This window comes from Zingiber officinale, chromosome 5B (assembly GCF_018446385.1).
Source record: "Zingiber officinale cultivar Zhangliang chromosome 5B, Zo_v1.1, whole genome shotgun sequence".
Classification (NCBI taxonomy): Eukaryota; Viridiplantae; Streptophyta; class Magnoliopsida; order Zingiberales; family Zingiberaceae; genus Zingiber; species Zingiber officinale.
This window is the reverse complement of record NC_055995.1, coordinates 19,824,355-19,841,423: the sequence shown is the minus strand read 5'-3', so window position 1 is coordinate 19,841,423 and position 17,069 is coordinate 19,824,355. Positions and strand designations below refer to the sequence as shown.

Here is a 17,069-nt window from a genome sequence, read left to right as displayed (position 1 = left end):
AAAGGTAGAGAAAAAACACTTAGAGTGTGCTAGCACCCTTGAGAGGTTTCAGCAATGGAGGAGAGGGAGAGTAGAGAAGAGAGGAAGAAGAAGAAGGGATAATCAATGAGCACACAATTGCACTTACACCATCATCTAATGTGGCCGGCCACTTATTAGCATTTTAAACCTCCATGTAATACCAAGAGTCATGGCTATTGGTCTCCCTCATGAGGTGGCACACATTGATGTAGCCTTGATGATGTGGAACATCATCATTGGTCGGCCCATGCCAAGTCACAATGAGGTGGTATTTGGTCAAGTCAAACTTGACCCTTCATCTTCCCTCTCAAGTCAAGTCAAACTTGACCTCTTATCTCCCATGGTTGATCAAATCTAACCTTTGATTCAAATTAATTTAATTTAATGAATCTTTATTCATTGGTTTAAATTGACTCAATGAATCATAATCTAAATTAGACTCATTCGACACATAAATCAAATTGAGTCCAACTCAATTAGTCTAATTTGGATTACTCTTAATCTAATTTGGTTCATCACATGAAGCTAATCCTCTTGGTCCATCATATGAACATAATCTCCATCTAATTTCCCTTTGTGTGTGACCTTATAGGTGTTGGAGATCGGTGGCTGGCTAGAAGGGGGGTTGGATAGACGGCGCCCCCAAATACTCGCTTCTTTCTACAACGTTAGTGCGCAAGCGGAAATGCAAACAAAACAAGTAGAAAGCTAAATACTAAAGGAAAGAATTCAAACCAAGCTACACGATCATTTACGTGGTTCGGAGATAAAGCTCCTACTCCACGGCGTGTCCGTAAGGTGGACGATCCCGATCCTTCGGTGGATTACTCCCCGGAAAACTTCCGGCTAGCTCAAACCTCCTTGTGGGTGGAGAAACCTCACCACAACCCTCACAAGAGCTCTTTTGACGCTAGGGCACAAGTAGACTACTAATAGAGATTAACCACCTCTATTTTGTCAACCTCAACCAAGCTCCCAAGGCTTGGTTATATAGGCCACGGGTTGGAAAACCCCGCCTACCAGTCGACTGCTAAAACATGCAGTCGACTGCCCTCTGTGAAAATTCAACCGTTACATCCCAACGGCTCGATTTCACACTAACCGAGCGAACAGAGACATTCTGCTCGCTGCCAGTCGACTGCCCCAGTCGACTGCTATAGTACTGCTACAGTAGCGCTACAGTACTGCTACAGTAAAACCCTAAAACTAGGATTTTACTCCGAGTACAATCTCTCATGCACTCGTACCCTCACCCTTATGACTCACTTGATTCTTCCTTTGCAGCTTTGACCTTTTGCCTTCAAGCCTACTTCCTTTGGCTCTCGTCCCTCGGATGCATTCAAGCCCGCGGCTCGTCCCCAATGCCATCCTTCGCGTATGCCTCGAAGTCGCTTCCCTTGGCTCTTGTCCTCGCTGTCTTGTCCACGGTCCCTCGGATGCTCCATCCTTCACCGGACCCGAAGCCATCAACCTGAGTCACATGTGTATCCTGCAAACCTGCACAACTCAAATACACATATCAAATACAAGGGTGAACCTAACTTAAACCCTTTGCCCAAACACCAAAACACATGGTCGCACGGACCATTGGGATTGCTCCAACAATAGGTTCTTGTAACGTTGGCAATGCTGATAAACTCATTTAGAAACATAAGCAATGAGCGGTATCTAGCAACACATCATTACTACCCAAGTTACAAGAATGTTGAGATCCAACATCACCATTGTGACTACTAATTGTGACTCTCACAATATGTGACAATGTCCTTCTATCCTTGACATCTAGATTGGTCAATTGAGGCATACACCATGTCATCCTCTAATCAATCTATGTCTTGAACTCCAAGTAGACTCACTCTAATCAAATGAGCTCAATATCTCATATTGACTCATTTGGGCATGACCATGCACTTAGTGGTCTCACTCTATCAAGAATCATGATGTCACTCCTGTCATATAGGAGGGATAGATCTCATCTACATCACTCACATCCCTCCGCATAATTTGTTACATACCCAGTAGTCGCCTTTATAGTCCACCCATTTACGGGTGACGTTTGACGAAGCCAAAGTATGCAACTCCTTATGTAGGAAACCATGGTGACTTCAGGTCCAAGAACTGATAGTCACACTAATAGTCACATGAGAAAGTATATGACACTCATATAACGATCCATGATACTTTCTCATAGCGGGTCATTCAGTATACATTCTCCAATGCATACCCATGTGTCAACTTGATATCTAATATCCATGACTTATGAGATTAAGTCATCGAGTTGACCTACATGCTAGTCTCAGCGCATTAACATTATCCCTGAATGTTAATACTTGATTAGGAATGATTAAGAGTAGTGTTCTCTATATCATCTCACTATCAATTCAACCAATCGATTGATATAGATAAGAACCTTCTACTCAAGGACGCTATTATACTTAGTTATTTGGCACCAATACAAGTAAGTATAATAACCATAAGAAATGTCTTTATAAATATAGGAATATGATACATCAAGTCCATACAACAATCATCACATGATCGACTCTAGGGCTCTCACTAACAAATAACACTCTACTCCTTGAAGCACCATCTTCACCAACTCCAAGCGCCCCACATAAGATAAGGTATGCTTTGGCCAAGAATTAATCTTCTTTGTAATAGTATCAAGTAATGGCTCATAGTTTGCAATCCGCAACTTCTCCGCTGCTAGTGGAATCCCCAAGAACCGGAATAGAAATGTTCTTTCTTGGAACCCAATAATTTGGAGCAGTCGATCCTTCATTCTATCATCAATCCCCCTCCATATACATATGATACTTTAATGAATTAGTCCGAAGACCTGCTTCATTGCCAAAACCTCCAAACAATCCGCCAATACTTTTATTAAGGACTATGTTGGTGATCCATGACCTCTTGTAAACTGGTCTTTCTAAGCAACTGGATAATTTTTTCATTCCCAATGCATGCAATCAAGGTTGCCCAACATTCCAGGGAATCTGTGCCTCTCATTATGCATTTGAAGAAGACATTGAACATTATCAGCATTTAGCCTTCTCAAGTATTGATCATCAAATAGTTTAACCACATAATCATAGAACTTGAATAGACACTTGATGACGGTTGATTCATCCATGCGTAGGTACTCATCAAGATGGTCGACTGGGACTCCATAAGACAATTGACGAATCGCAGCCGTGCATTTTTGTAGTGGTGACAAGTCTTTTCTTCTCGCAGCATCATCCCTCTGTTGAAAATACGAAGAATGACTCTCGAGTGCATTAACTATGCGACAAAATAAATCTCTTTGCATGCGAAATCATCTTCGAAATAATTGATCTGGATACACTAGGTTTGTAGAGAAATAATCATTAAAGAACCTCGCATGCTCGACTTCACGATTTCTTTAGATGAACTTTCTTCTTTGCCACATCTCGTTATTACTTTTATATGCTTCAACTATTTGTCGACTTTGTTGAAGTATCAATGACATTAGCTCATTCCCCCGGATCATAACCTTCGTCACCAACTTCATCTTAGACTTCGTTTTCACTTGTCGAGTCAAAGCTGGTGCTACTTGAATATTGAGACATTTTGGAGGAAACTAATTCAAGTCTATGTTTAGAATAAGAATTGTAGGGCGCAAGATGTCTATTTATTCTTTGCTTGTCAACGGATATATTCCAACGGCTACTTTCTATTAATAGAATTGTACATTAATTGTACATATATTCCAATGATTATATTAATAGAATGATTCTCATTAATTGATTAAATAAAATATATTTCAATGGATACTTGTTTAGGTGGGCCACCCAATTTATTTATTTCTTCTTTCTAAGTAAAAATATTTGATTCATTGAAAATTGCGATTGAAAAGTATAATAATTGAAAGTTACATTAATTGAAAAGTATAATAATAAAAAATTAAATTAATTGAAAAGTATAATAATTGAACATTACAATAAATGAAAATCATATATTTCATCTCCTCTAATCTCTTGACATAGATGTTTGTGGATGATTAATTGCTCCTCTATCATTTGCGAAGTGACCTTGAAAAGGATTGCGTGTTCTTTTAATTAAATTTTGGCTAAGGCAACTTTTGCTTTCATCTCGACAGTGCTTGTTTTCATCTCCTCAACTTTGAGTTGTTTTTTTTTTCATTTTAACTTCAGTCATTTTTTATGCTTGTATACTCAGCAAACTGCAAACATATTATCCAAATTTGTTGTCATACCTTCAATGTCTGATTTCATTTTGCCTTTTCTCTTTCTTTTTGCTGCCTTCTGACCCATTGGACAAGTTTCTTCTTCACTTAGATCTACATGTAGACTCGCATCTTGGTTAGATGAGATGTTGTTTGCTCCCGACTTCGAGGTCCTTGCCTTATTCGTGCCAACAAGGTGATCAACGAACTGTAGAGTAAACATTGGACGGTCTTTTATCATTCTCCATACATGCTCGAGATTAAATGCAACGCCATTATTTTCCTCGCGATATTTTTCATACGCAAGCTGCAATATGTCCTTATCATTGTGGTCGCTACGATACGCACTATAACACTATTGTAATTTGCCTTGAAGCAATATACATTTTTTTGTATGGTATTGTGTCAGTGCGATCGTATGACACTAGCAATTCTATTGGATGTACCTGAAGGACGATTCTCATTATAGTAGCTTGCAAAACGTCTTCAAAAAACATCCACCTTCTGATCATTGCTGATGATTGGATCATCACTGATAGTAACAAACGATCTCGCTAAAACCTCGTCTTTAACCTTACTCCATGTTGACCGCTTTGCTCTACCCGTAGCGTTATAATGCGCCTTATCCAAATTTGTGAGTTCAATTGGGGATTCACGGTCAGACAATTGAGTCTCTGGAACAAAATTCGGAGTAAACAGTTCATTTTCCGCCGGAGATGTAAAAGACATACCGGCTGCATGTGGAATAGATAGATAATTTTATGGATATGGATTATATAGATAACTTAGTGGATATGAACCATATGGATTTGGTGAGTATAGATTATGTGAAAAATTTGGTAGATATGGAAAATATGCATAATTTAGTGGAATTTGTGAATTTTGAAAAGAAAGATTTTTTTCTGGTATTTTTTGATAAATCATAAAGTTTTTAAAAAAATTCTGTGGAAACGGATACTCAATTTAAAGTGAGTAAACAGAATTCCATACTCGATCTCATAGATACATATAGAATTCTGTGGAAAGCCGTATTCGATGAAAGTCGTATGTACGGCTTGGAGGGAGATCTTTCATATCTTTCGAGATCCACCCTACAATATGGGGTCAAAAAGTCAAAATAAGTAATTCGTTTTTAGCCCTTATAAAAAGAAAACTGATTCTTGAACCTCTTTCACGCCCATGTCACGTCGAGATTCTCGGTTATTTTCATCAATTTTAGAGGAAAATAAGAGGATTTTTAGAGGGATTTAGTGTTGAAAGATTGAAATAAGGTGATGTTTATTAATAGATGAAATTTTATTTTATTTTATTTTATTTTATTTTTCTATCTGTTAAAAAAGTTGTTGAAAAATTCAAACTATTTATTTATTAAAAATTATCCGTCTGAATTTTTTTTAATTTTTTAATGTTTTTAATAATATATATATATATATATATATAACAAATTTTTTTAAAACTATCCGTTGATTATAAATTTTTTAAAATTTTTAAAATTTTAAATTATTAAATATAAATAATAATAAGTTTTACCCATGTGGCACAGGGTGGGACACATACAAATTAAAAAATATAAAAAAAACACACACACACATTAAACGTGTTCAATGTTTCTATGGGTCTCATACATGCTATAATCATTCTTACATTGATTTTAACGTCCTATGAACGTTATAACATCTTATTAATTCTCCAACTTATTATAAAAATATATTTTTTTTATCATATTCCTTTTAATATTAACATTCATTATTTATATATTTTACAATTTATTTAATTATCTTAAAATTAATACATATTAAATAAATAAATTATAAATAATATAAAATATAAGTCCAAATTGTTGAAAAAAATATATAAAAAATTAAATTATTACCATTTTAAAAAATTATTATTATTATTATTACTAAAAAATTACTTTCATATTTTATTATTTATTTATTTTATTTAATTTTAAAAATTTTAATTTTTTTAATAAATATAAAAAAGCATAAACTAGTGGGATGGGCCAAGCCCACTTAACTCGTTCAATCTCTTGAACACGAAGGGGTGTTATAACACCTTTCACAACTCTTTTATAACTCTTTTAATATTGAAGGGATGTTATAACATCCCTTTAATGAGAGTAGTGTAAATGTTTTCAGAAGTGCACTGCAAGAGCAAAAGTATGGTTGGAACACTGTTGCCTCTTGAATCAAATGAGCATTGCATTGATTCAGTGGAAACGCCAAACACAAGTTGCACTGCAATGGAATTTATTCCGGAGAGAATTAGAGAAACAAATAATCAATGAGATGCAGAGAACTTGAGCAGAAACCGAAACCTCAGGCCTCGAACTCGATGGGCAGGCCAAAAAATCCACGGAAGCGGTCGAAGGTGACGTGGGCGACGTGGCGTACGCCGGTTGGCCACTCGATCTCCATCGAGCAGTGCTTTTCCTCTTGTAATCGAGCACCCACTGGCGGAGTACAGTCGGGAAGAACGCCAATGGCGGTAGCTGTTGCTTCTCGTCTTCCGCCACCTTGGTCACCACTCTGCCTCCTCCCTCCCCTTTTTTTTGATCTCTATCGCGCCGGCAGTCAGCCATGGCTTATAGTATTACGAGAAGACGAAGGTGGGCCAAGTAACAGTTGAGATTTATATGATTAACAACGATCGCGAATAAAACATAAAGATTAGATTTTGAGAACGAATCTACAATAAAGATTATATTTTGAGAACAAATTGCTACAATAAACACTCAATTATTGAAACCAGGGCTGGACAAAAAATAAAGTACACTTTTTAGAACATGGCAACTTCTACATTCCACTACTCTTGCTGCCTTAATTACCAGCTTCCATAAAGGGAGTAGGAGGGTGGAGAAAACGAGCTACTTAATTGGTGGTCGCTGGAGTTGGATTGGAGAAAGGTTTTGAAGTGGTGGGACGTACGAGGGAATCCTTACTTCTTCTTGACTCAAACATATGTATATATTTCGACTTCATTTTGGCCTTGGGGGAATTGAAGAGAAGCAAAACTGGTTCAGTTTGACTTGGGAATTTCCATGAGGTGCTACGTGTACGTTGACTTCTCTAGATTTGTCATAGAGAAGTCTTGAGTGCAAGAAACCAGAATCATGAGTCTTTCTCTGCCTCTGCTCATGAATTTGAGTTGCATGAACTGGCGTGAGGCTACGCATGAAGATGACTACGGCATTATATCTATGATGCAACTCTGTTCTAATTCTCAACCACATGCAAAAGTACTGAAAGTTTCTTCGAGGCGAAGGTTAATGATTAAGGTCGATCGATGCCAACTCAACTCTAGCTTAAGACTTGAGAAATGACTTGTCTTTGCTCTGGTCCATCCTCCATTGAAGAGGTTTGATGAAACAGGAGCCTTGGTCCACAATCTGAACAATATGAAATTGGCTTGAAAGATGAGCTAACATTTCATGTCACCAGTGGCATGCATCATTTCCCTAGCTCAGTAGTTCAGTTCATGGGAGCACAATGTTGGGCCCCCAAGTCTTGTTTAAACATAGATGAGAGATTAGGGACACTTTGAACTTGTTTGTTCAAAAGAGATGCCTTGCAAGGAACATTCTCTGTTGTGCTTCAGTTGGTAAAACCACTACAGAATTTTACCTTATTGTCATGTTCTAGATTCAACTCTACAACACTTGTATCATTCTAGTTCTTAATGCAACCTTCGACATGTTGATTGATCGACAAACTTGTGACGAATGACTATGGATTTTGGTATGAATAAGAGGATGGATATATTGTTTTTTTTTCCAAATTCATTCTAATATTTGGCCATGAATCTTGAAACATTATTTATTTTAGTGGCTTCAAAGTACTATCAAAATTATATAGTAGGTGTTGTTAAATTATAAATTCTACCAAGTTACATCCTGGATACTATAAAATTTAGGCAAAAATTGAAAGGTCATCCTTTTTATTAGAATCTTTAAAGGGATGTTCTTTTTGATTTATTATCGAAAGGACGGCTCATTCCACTTATGTACATTTTACTTTTCAAAATTATTCTTATTTTTGATGTTATTGTAGTGACTACAAATTCATAATTGTTACGTAATTATAGCGACTATGATCTTATAGTTAGAGCGGTCTGATAGGCCAGTCCATGAAGGAGCTAACAGGGTGGAGCGAGGTAGGGTAGAGCGGGGCAGGTCAGCTCGACATCCTAGTGAGCTAGGAAATTTCTAATCCAGCCCAACCCAAGATAGATTATGGGTTAGACAGACAAATCCATCACAAATTAAATAAATATAGAAAATTTCTTAATTTAATCATTTCATAAATAAATATTTTAGAAAAAATCTTCAATAAAATTTCTAATTCTCGACTGCACATTTATACATATTAACCAAAGTAATTGACATTAAAAAAATTATAATATTCACTACAAAATCTATAATTTTGAAAAAAAAAATCTTCTCAATCTATGGGTCAACCCAAGCCCGCCATAGATAGGTTCGTCGAGACCTACAACCCTTGCGGGTTGATATGTTTAGACCCTCTTTTAAATGGATTGCTTAAATTTCAATCCAACTCGTTTAAAATTGTTTACTGAACGGGCTAATCTGACGTACCCAACCTAAATTGATAACTCTACCCATAGTTAATACATAATTGTAATAGCTACGATTCCATAGCTGCTACATCTATACAATTATAGTAGCTATCGTCCCATAATTGCTACAACATAATGCTAACTTGTATTGATCATAAATAAACTATCTATGTTATAGCAGTTATGATTCGTATCAACTATGATATGATATTGACCAATATTGACTAGTATTGACAAAAGATGAAACATCTATATTATAAGTGTTATGAATTGTAGTTGCTACAACACAGTACTATTAATGTTGACCAGAATCGAAATACAACTATAATATAATATTGACCAGTGTTGACCAAAGATAAAGTATCTATATTACAGTAGCTGTGAACTATAACTGCTACAATATAGTTTATTTATGTTGGTTAAAATTGAAATGTTCATGTTGTAATAGTTATGAATCTTGTAATAGCTATGAATATGTAGCTGCACCAACAATACCAAAAATAAACCCAATTTTGAAAAGTAGAATGTACTGGCATGGGATGAAGGGCCTTTTGATAATAAATAATGAAAGGCAAAAGTCCAAAGGATGCTCCTTTTTAATAAATCGTCAAAGGGCACCCTACTTAAATTGTTTATCAAAAGAGCGCCACATCCCTCGTAAAATGATATAATTATTCTTCAGTATTTTTTTCATTATTATTATGTCTATATCTCCCACCTAAATTGTGAACTGGTCTGACGTATTGTAGCATCTATAAAACTATAACTGTTACACGTTGTAGTGGTTACGATTTCATGACTACTACATACATAGAAAAATAAGACTAAAATTATTCGGGGTCTTCGAAAGGGATTTAAATGATATTTTTTTTTTAGCTTAAAATCGGGCAGTCAAGGGTTCCATTAGGTAACTATTGTAAATTTTTGAACAAATTTTGATTTGATATATTATATGTCTTGTGATTCAATTTGAGTCAAAAATTATAACCTCTAAAAATTTAGGGTTTAACATTCGTAGTGTAGCAACTGCACAATTTATAACTGCTACAATGTGAATGTTAAATTTTAAATTTTGAGAGATCATAACTTTTGACTCTAGTTAAATCACGAAAGACATCAAATTGAAGTTTGTTTAGAGCTCTCAACAATTGGTTATAAGGCGAAACTTATAACAATACAATTCCAGGCTCATAAGACGTCGCTAGAATCTTTTTCAGTAGGCTCCGAATAATTTACCTTTTAAAAAATTTCATATTATAGTAGTTAATAAATCGTAGTTGTTGTAACTATATAGTAACTATGAATTTATAACTGCTATAATACATTTTTGATTCGTAATTTAGGTAAAAAATATAGATGAAAGATAATAATAAAAATAGTATAAGAAGAATAATTGAGTAATTATACAGGGAGTCAGTGCTTTCTATACATAGAAAAAAAAATTAAAGTATGAACTATAATAAAAAATAATAAATAAAAAATATGTAGACGTCTTTCGACTTTTGCCCATAAATGAAAAAGATACGCTCCTTCTCACAATTCCAATAAAAAAAATAGGCGTCTATTTTTTTTCCCACAATTTTATCTCAGGTGCCACCAAAAGTATCTGACGTACCATCAAATTTAATGCTGGTGCAGTGATAGAGCACTCTCAATAGGACGAATTATAAATTCCCTATAAGTTTTTTATTATATTAAATATTAAAATATGAATATAACAACTTTTCTGACATTATACTACTAAAAATTAGAGGATGGTGCGGGCTTTTGATTCCAAAAGGTTCCATGTTAATCATTTGAATTTACCTTTCCAACCCTATCCTTTTCATCAAATTTTGCCAACTTGTTGGAAATTAATTTTTATATTTAATTGAACATAAGTAATTTAATTTATATCATAAGTAATTTGTTAAAAATCACTCGTATATTTTCTAGGCTCAGTGCAACTTCAAGTCCTGCCTTTCCACTGTCTAAACGATGCCACAGATGATAAAATATCAAACTCTGGTAAGCTGTTTATGCAGTTGAGGAAATTCCAATGAGTTGATGCCTCACAACTTGCACTGTTTATCAGTGTTCGGAACGCATGCTATCTGAGAAATCTATGCATTAAAATTGAAGCCTGACAAATCATGATTCGGATTTATTGCAAGATTGCAAAACTTTGCACCAAAGATAGAAAAAGAAAGAAAGCAAGAAAGAAATTATGACTAGCATTTTAGTATAGTAGCTAAAGATCAAACAGACAGATGTATATAGATTTGTTTACAAATCTAAATTTAGATATATATCTCTTTAGATTTTCTTTTGTTGGTCGGATTGGTTTGTTGTACTGGAGTGATAAGAAGAGTAGTCCTGACATATCCACCGAGGGCAAGTGGAACTCGTGCATGGCTCACCATAAAGCTAGCTGGTGGCGAAACCTAATACTTTTAGCTTGTCAAGTGGAACAGGGTTACAGTAGTTATGGTGAGTGGGATCGACAGCAGTGGCCAAGGACTCAATATTCATCGAGGATGATGATGCAAAGATATATGTGCTGAAGAAGTCAGTGCGAGTGTGAGGAATCTTGTCCACCCAACCGCCCCTATAAATCTTTTTTTACACCTACCACTAGAGGGAACCCAATATACTAAATCTAGGGTCAATGCTTCACCAACAGCTAAGCTAAGGGTGAGCAAAATCTTGATTAAACTGAAATGATTGATGGAACTAATTAAATTTATTTTTTTTAAAAATCTCAATTATTTTGATTTATTTGCTTCGTTCACTCTTATAAAATTCAAAATGATGGATACAGTACTAAATTAAAAAATTGATTGAGATGCTCCATTAGATACATAATAATGTACTATTGGTGAAGCAACAAGGCTAATAAGGGAGGACTTAAATAAATTATCGTTGATTTTGTTTTTAAAGAAAAAAATTGGTTATCAAATTAATTGATTTAATATCCGCTCTATTTATTCCATTTTAATGGTAAATTAATTTCGGTTGATTTGTCAAAAAAATTTAATTAAATTAGTGTGTATTAATTTAATTAGGTTGGTTGATTAGATTCCATTTACCGAATGCTTAGCTAACTCACTTATTTGTTTCCTTTTGGTTTACATCGCTCATTTTCATTCTTTGCTTTCTTTCATTTTCTTTTCCTTTTTCTTTTTGGCGTTGCAAAAGCATGAGTTCTATTGGGTGGAGACATGGCTTAGGCTGCTGCCAAATGTACTTTAATTAAAGAAAAAGTAAGTAAATGGGACGCTTATAAAACATCGAATTTCACGTACAATTTTTTTTTAAAAAAAATTATGAAATAGACGAGCGGATTTTTGGCAAAAAGATCATCCTGAACGTCCCACGCGCTTATGCATAGAGATTTAAATTAGAAAACTGAAATAAACCTTTACAGGGAGGATATTTTCGTTGAGTTCACTAAAACTTAACTCTCCTTTTGATCTATAAATTTATCATGTGATAATCAATTTAATTATATTTTAAAATATAAATAATAGTGGGAAAACAAATATTGAGTTAGATAATACAACAATGGACAAGTGGCAAAACGAAGCACTCATCCTTAGTGCCCCATGCGTTTACCTCAAAATTAATATGACGGAGATAAATTATAATGATTGAGAAAGTAAGTGTATGAGGAGGTGAGTTATACGGGGTGTAGAAATTTACACTCTGCTAACTCAGAAGTTCGACTTTTCAATCTCAAGTGACAAATCTCTATCCACTTACCACTTCAACTATACTCGTAGGGTTCAAGCAATAATGGGCAATTGTAGTAAAATGCGATTATGATCACCCTAAGTATCCCTTACGATTTGTTCCCAAGTTATGTAAAAGAAGGTAAATTACGGGGTTAGCTTATAGCCGACCGCCAAGTGACTAGGGAGTAGAAGAAATTTTTCTACGACAGCACAAGCAACAATGGACAATTGTAACAAAAAATGATTATGCTTACCTTAGACGCATGTGATTACCCATCTAGATATTATGTGAAGGGAGATAAATCACCGGGGTCAGTTTATGGTCGATCACCAAGTTGACTAGGGAGCGGGAGGAGTTTTTTTCCCCACAAGCAATAGTGGCCAGTGGATAAAAAAAAAATGATGAATCAGGTAACACTAAACCTGATGTTAAAAAGCATCCCGTGTTTGCATACCTCATTTGGAAGAAAACTCCCTACAAATGCGTCGTAGCTGGGGATCTAACCGCAGGTGTCTGAGTGACAACTTGATGTCCTTCCTCCACACCATAGCCCCGGGGTCAAAGCAATAGTAGATAATTGTAACAAAAGGTGATTACATCCACTCTAAGTACCCCTCGCAGTCCATCCTCAAGTTATATGAAAAGAGATAAATTATGGAGTCAGCTTATAGTCGACCGTCAAATTGACTAGGGAGATAAGTAATAGTGGACATGTAGAAAAAGGCAAAGCACTCACTCTAACACCTTGGTCACTCCGTCCTAGCACTAACACAGAAGAATTAAATCACCATTAAAAGGGAGTAAATAAGAAAATCAAAACTACCTATTACATACGAGAGTAATTTCTCTATTTTTATCGAAATTTGATCCTAGTTGAATTCTATAAATTTAATTTGGGATAATTAACTCGGTTATATCTTTAGTCACAAAGAAAAAGAAATATATTGGATGATTTATTGGGTGACTGAGCTAACAGTTGCATAATTAAAGCTTATCTTGAAAGCCATCACTTTTTGACCCATTAACCAGCTCTTTTGGTGAACAAACAAATACTCTGAAGCCGCCGCTCGTATGATAACAGTACACATTTAATTTGAGGTGTCGTCTCGTCGAGTATTTTATGAAATTAATTAAAAAGAAAAAAAAGTATTTGATAGATAATATATAGGAAAAGATTGACATGTAATCAATTTAACTTTTGGAAAAGTGTAGTTGCTGCTGATCTGTGCACGAAATTAGTGTGCCGATAGATTAGCCAGTGGCGTCCAGATGGCGACTTAGCTGTCGTCATGTAATGGGCTGATCCCCTTATCCAAATAAAAAAGCTCCCATTAAGGATTCACAGTTGCACGGACCATAATTAATGATGCCACTACATTCCTGTTTGATTAACAATTATTAGACTGTATTGATGAGGTTAGCAAAAGCCTCTAGCAAAGTAGGTCTTCCTGTCGAGATCGTAATGTGACGAGTCAACGATAAGTAATTATTGAGGTGGAGATCTTATATACTTTGGTGAGGAAGGTAGCGTCGAGGATACCTGTCATGCTCATCCAAAAATTAGAATAGGGGTCAAGGTTGAACTCAATATGATCATTCTAATACTTAAATTAGTATAGAGGTTAGAGAAAGGTGAAAATAATAGAGCAGTGTCAATCCTAGATTTTGAAGGGGTCCAGTGTAAAAAAAATATATAAAACTGATATTATAAAAATAATGTATTAACAGACCATATAAACTAAATTTATATTTAAGGAGATAGAAATATGAAAAAACTGATGAGAGGGAGAAAAGGTGAGCTACACTTTTAAAAAAAAATTCATAGTGTTTTAGAATTCATATTTAGATTTTTTTTTCTAATTTATTTTGTTCCGGACATTGTTTTGTTAACATTTATTTTAAAAAATATATAAAAATTATTAAAAAAAGATAGGCCCCATCTTTTTAATTTAATTTATTTTTCAATGAACGGGTTTCATTAATATTTACTTTAAAAAATATTAATTTTTTTTAGAAAAATGGATTTTGAGGGAGATGGGGTCCTATGTACCGGCCCCACCTTGACCACCCGAGGGCCAACTTTACTAATATACATGTTTCTTCAAGGTGTATATGTTCGTTCACCACACATTCTGAAACGTGTGCTTTCGATACACACGTTCAATCAAGATATGCGCTTCTATTTTCCATGTTTTTTTTGAAGGAAAGACCCCATCATGGAGACGTCCTCATGTTTCCAACAAGCCATGTAGAATATGGACCCTAGCCAAGAGGAAGATGCAGAGTCTAGTAGCCTAGATGATCAAGTTGAGGATGAGTCAAGGGAGCCCAAATGATCAAGCTAAGGATTTGGGTAGATCGGGTTCAAGGAGTCAAGTAGACTTGGGTTGGTGGAGTCGGGTACTGAGTCAGAAAGTCAAATAGACTAGGTTCGGAGGAGTCAGGTTTCAGGTCAGAGGAGTTGGGTATTAGGTCGAAGGAGTTGGGGTAAAATCAAAAACAAAGGACTCGGGAATACTGAGTCAGAGTAGCCTAGGTAGTCGAATAGAGGAGTCGGGTGGATCAGATTGGAGGAGTTTGGGAAGTTGAGTTGGAGGAGTCTGGGAAGCCAGGCCGGAGATCTATCTTGACTTTCCGTTATGCTTGACTTACAACTCTACTTGACCTTTGACCAAGGACTTGACCTTTGACTAAGGGCTTGACTTTTGCTTTTGATCTTGCCACATGGAGACTTTTATTCACCACATCACAAGCCTCTTCATTGAGTCTAGTCAAAAGAGACTCGAGTTTAATTGACTAGATTGAAGTATGATTTGACCCGCTTGTTAACGTGAGCTTTAGGGTTAATGTGGCCACAAGGCCCTATTGCCTCATTGTTGATTGCCTCGGGAATTTGTGAGTCAAACATCATCAATATCAGAGTCGTGATTGACAAGTTAGTAGCAGTGGCATAGCTAGAATTTGCAATTTGAGCCATGACATGGTGCTGAGGTCATGACACGCCACCTCGCTGCAAGGTTGTTGCCAAGGCAAGATCTCACTATGAGACCGGAGCCAAATCAAGACCTCACCACTAAGAGAGGAGAGGGAAGGGAAGAAGATCGAGTATATTGACGGGGTGCATCGATGCCAGAGATAGGAGAGAAGAGGAGAGGAGCATCTCAGAGATCAGAGAGGAGGTCGATTAGAAAGGAAAATTTTAAGGCGCTGGGAAGAAAAAATTGAGAATGAAAACCCTAATTAGAAAGTTAATTAGTGTTAGAAACTTAATTCAGTCGCTAAAATATTGACAAAAACTTATTCCATTGTTAAAATAGCGACAGAATTAGTTTTCGTAGGTAATTAAATAGGTTAAATACGTATAGAGATGGAATTGTCAATGAAATTTAATTTTTGTTACTAAATTAGCGATCATATTTTATTTCGGTCGCTAATTAGCGGCAGAAATTAAATTTTATCGTTAATTGCGGGTTTTCTTGCAGTGAATTATATGATGAGTTGTAATAAATAATATGATTTAATTGACCAAATTTTTGAATGATCGTGATGAAATTGGTTACCTTCCTATAACAAATTAAACATCAAATACATGAAAGATCTCAATATCTGTAAATATTTGACATACTTGACTAGCAAATAAAAATATAAATACATGAAAAATTAACACTATATGTTTTTTCCAACACTTAAATTCGTAATCGAATGAGATAAAGTAAGAAAACTTTACCTTAATAAAAAAACATTTATTGTGGAGCGTCGACAAAGCAATAACTACAACACTAGCAGCAAATGACAGTGGTGTTGGTGATAGCGGCGTACGACGATAACAATGTGGACGACAACAATATCAATATATATATTTTTTAAATCATGCGGGGGGGGGTCGCACCCCCTCTCCCCACAAATTTCCGGGGGGGTTGCACCCCCTCAGCCTCATGTAATTATATCCCTAATCAATAGATAAGATTGTGTATAATAATTTTTTCTCTGTGACTCTAGACCGACGAGAGCTCCACGTACCAAGTTGTTTTTTTTATCGATAATGTTAGCAAAAAGCAAATTTGTCTTCCATCCTCCTTAATTTCATTAGATCTTGTGGGCGTTAAACAACTTTTTTTTTCCCCCTTGGCACGCGTGCATTGCATGGCTTGCTTTTTCTATGATTAATGTGTTGTTTTCTGGGATTACAGAACAAAACTATTCTTAGAACAAGAAACCAAATTAGGGCAGCTCATTGTTTCACTTGCAAACTGAGACAAGTAATTATTTAAAAGAGCTTTCAAAGTTGCAAATGTGAAGAGGAGGAATTCCCTCTCTTCTTTTCTTTTCCCCAAAAATTTACAACATTTTTTTTTGTTAAAGACCATTTTTTTAATCACATTTTACAATTAAAGATTATTTTGGTGAAATTTTACTAATTTTAGATTCAAAATCCGAGACTTAACTAAGTGCCTATTTTCGCAGATGTTTTTGCTGACTTTATCTCTGAAATTTTAAATTAAATTGAATTTGATATTTTCCAGCTCACCGTAAATCATGACTTGGAAAT

General features: G+C 35.4%; 1 pseudogene; it reads right to left on the bottom strand.

Annotated features, from left to right (window-relative positions):
• The window catches only part of LOC121986551, a 57,452-nt pseudogene extending 50,804 nt beyond the window's left edge, over positions 1–6,648 (bottom strand).
• Between the last annotated feature and the right edge of the window lie 10,421 nt (positions 6,649–17,069).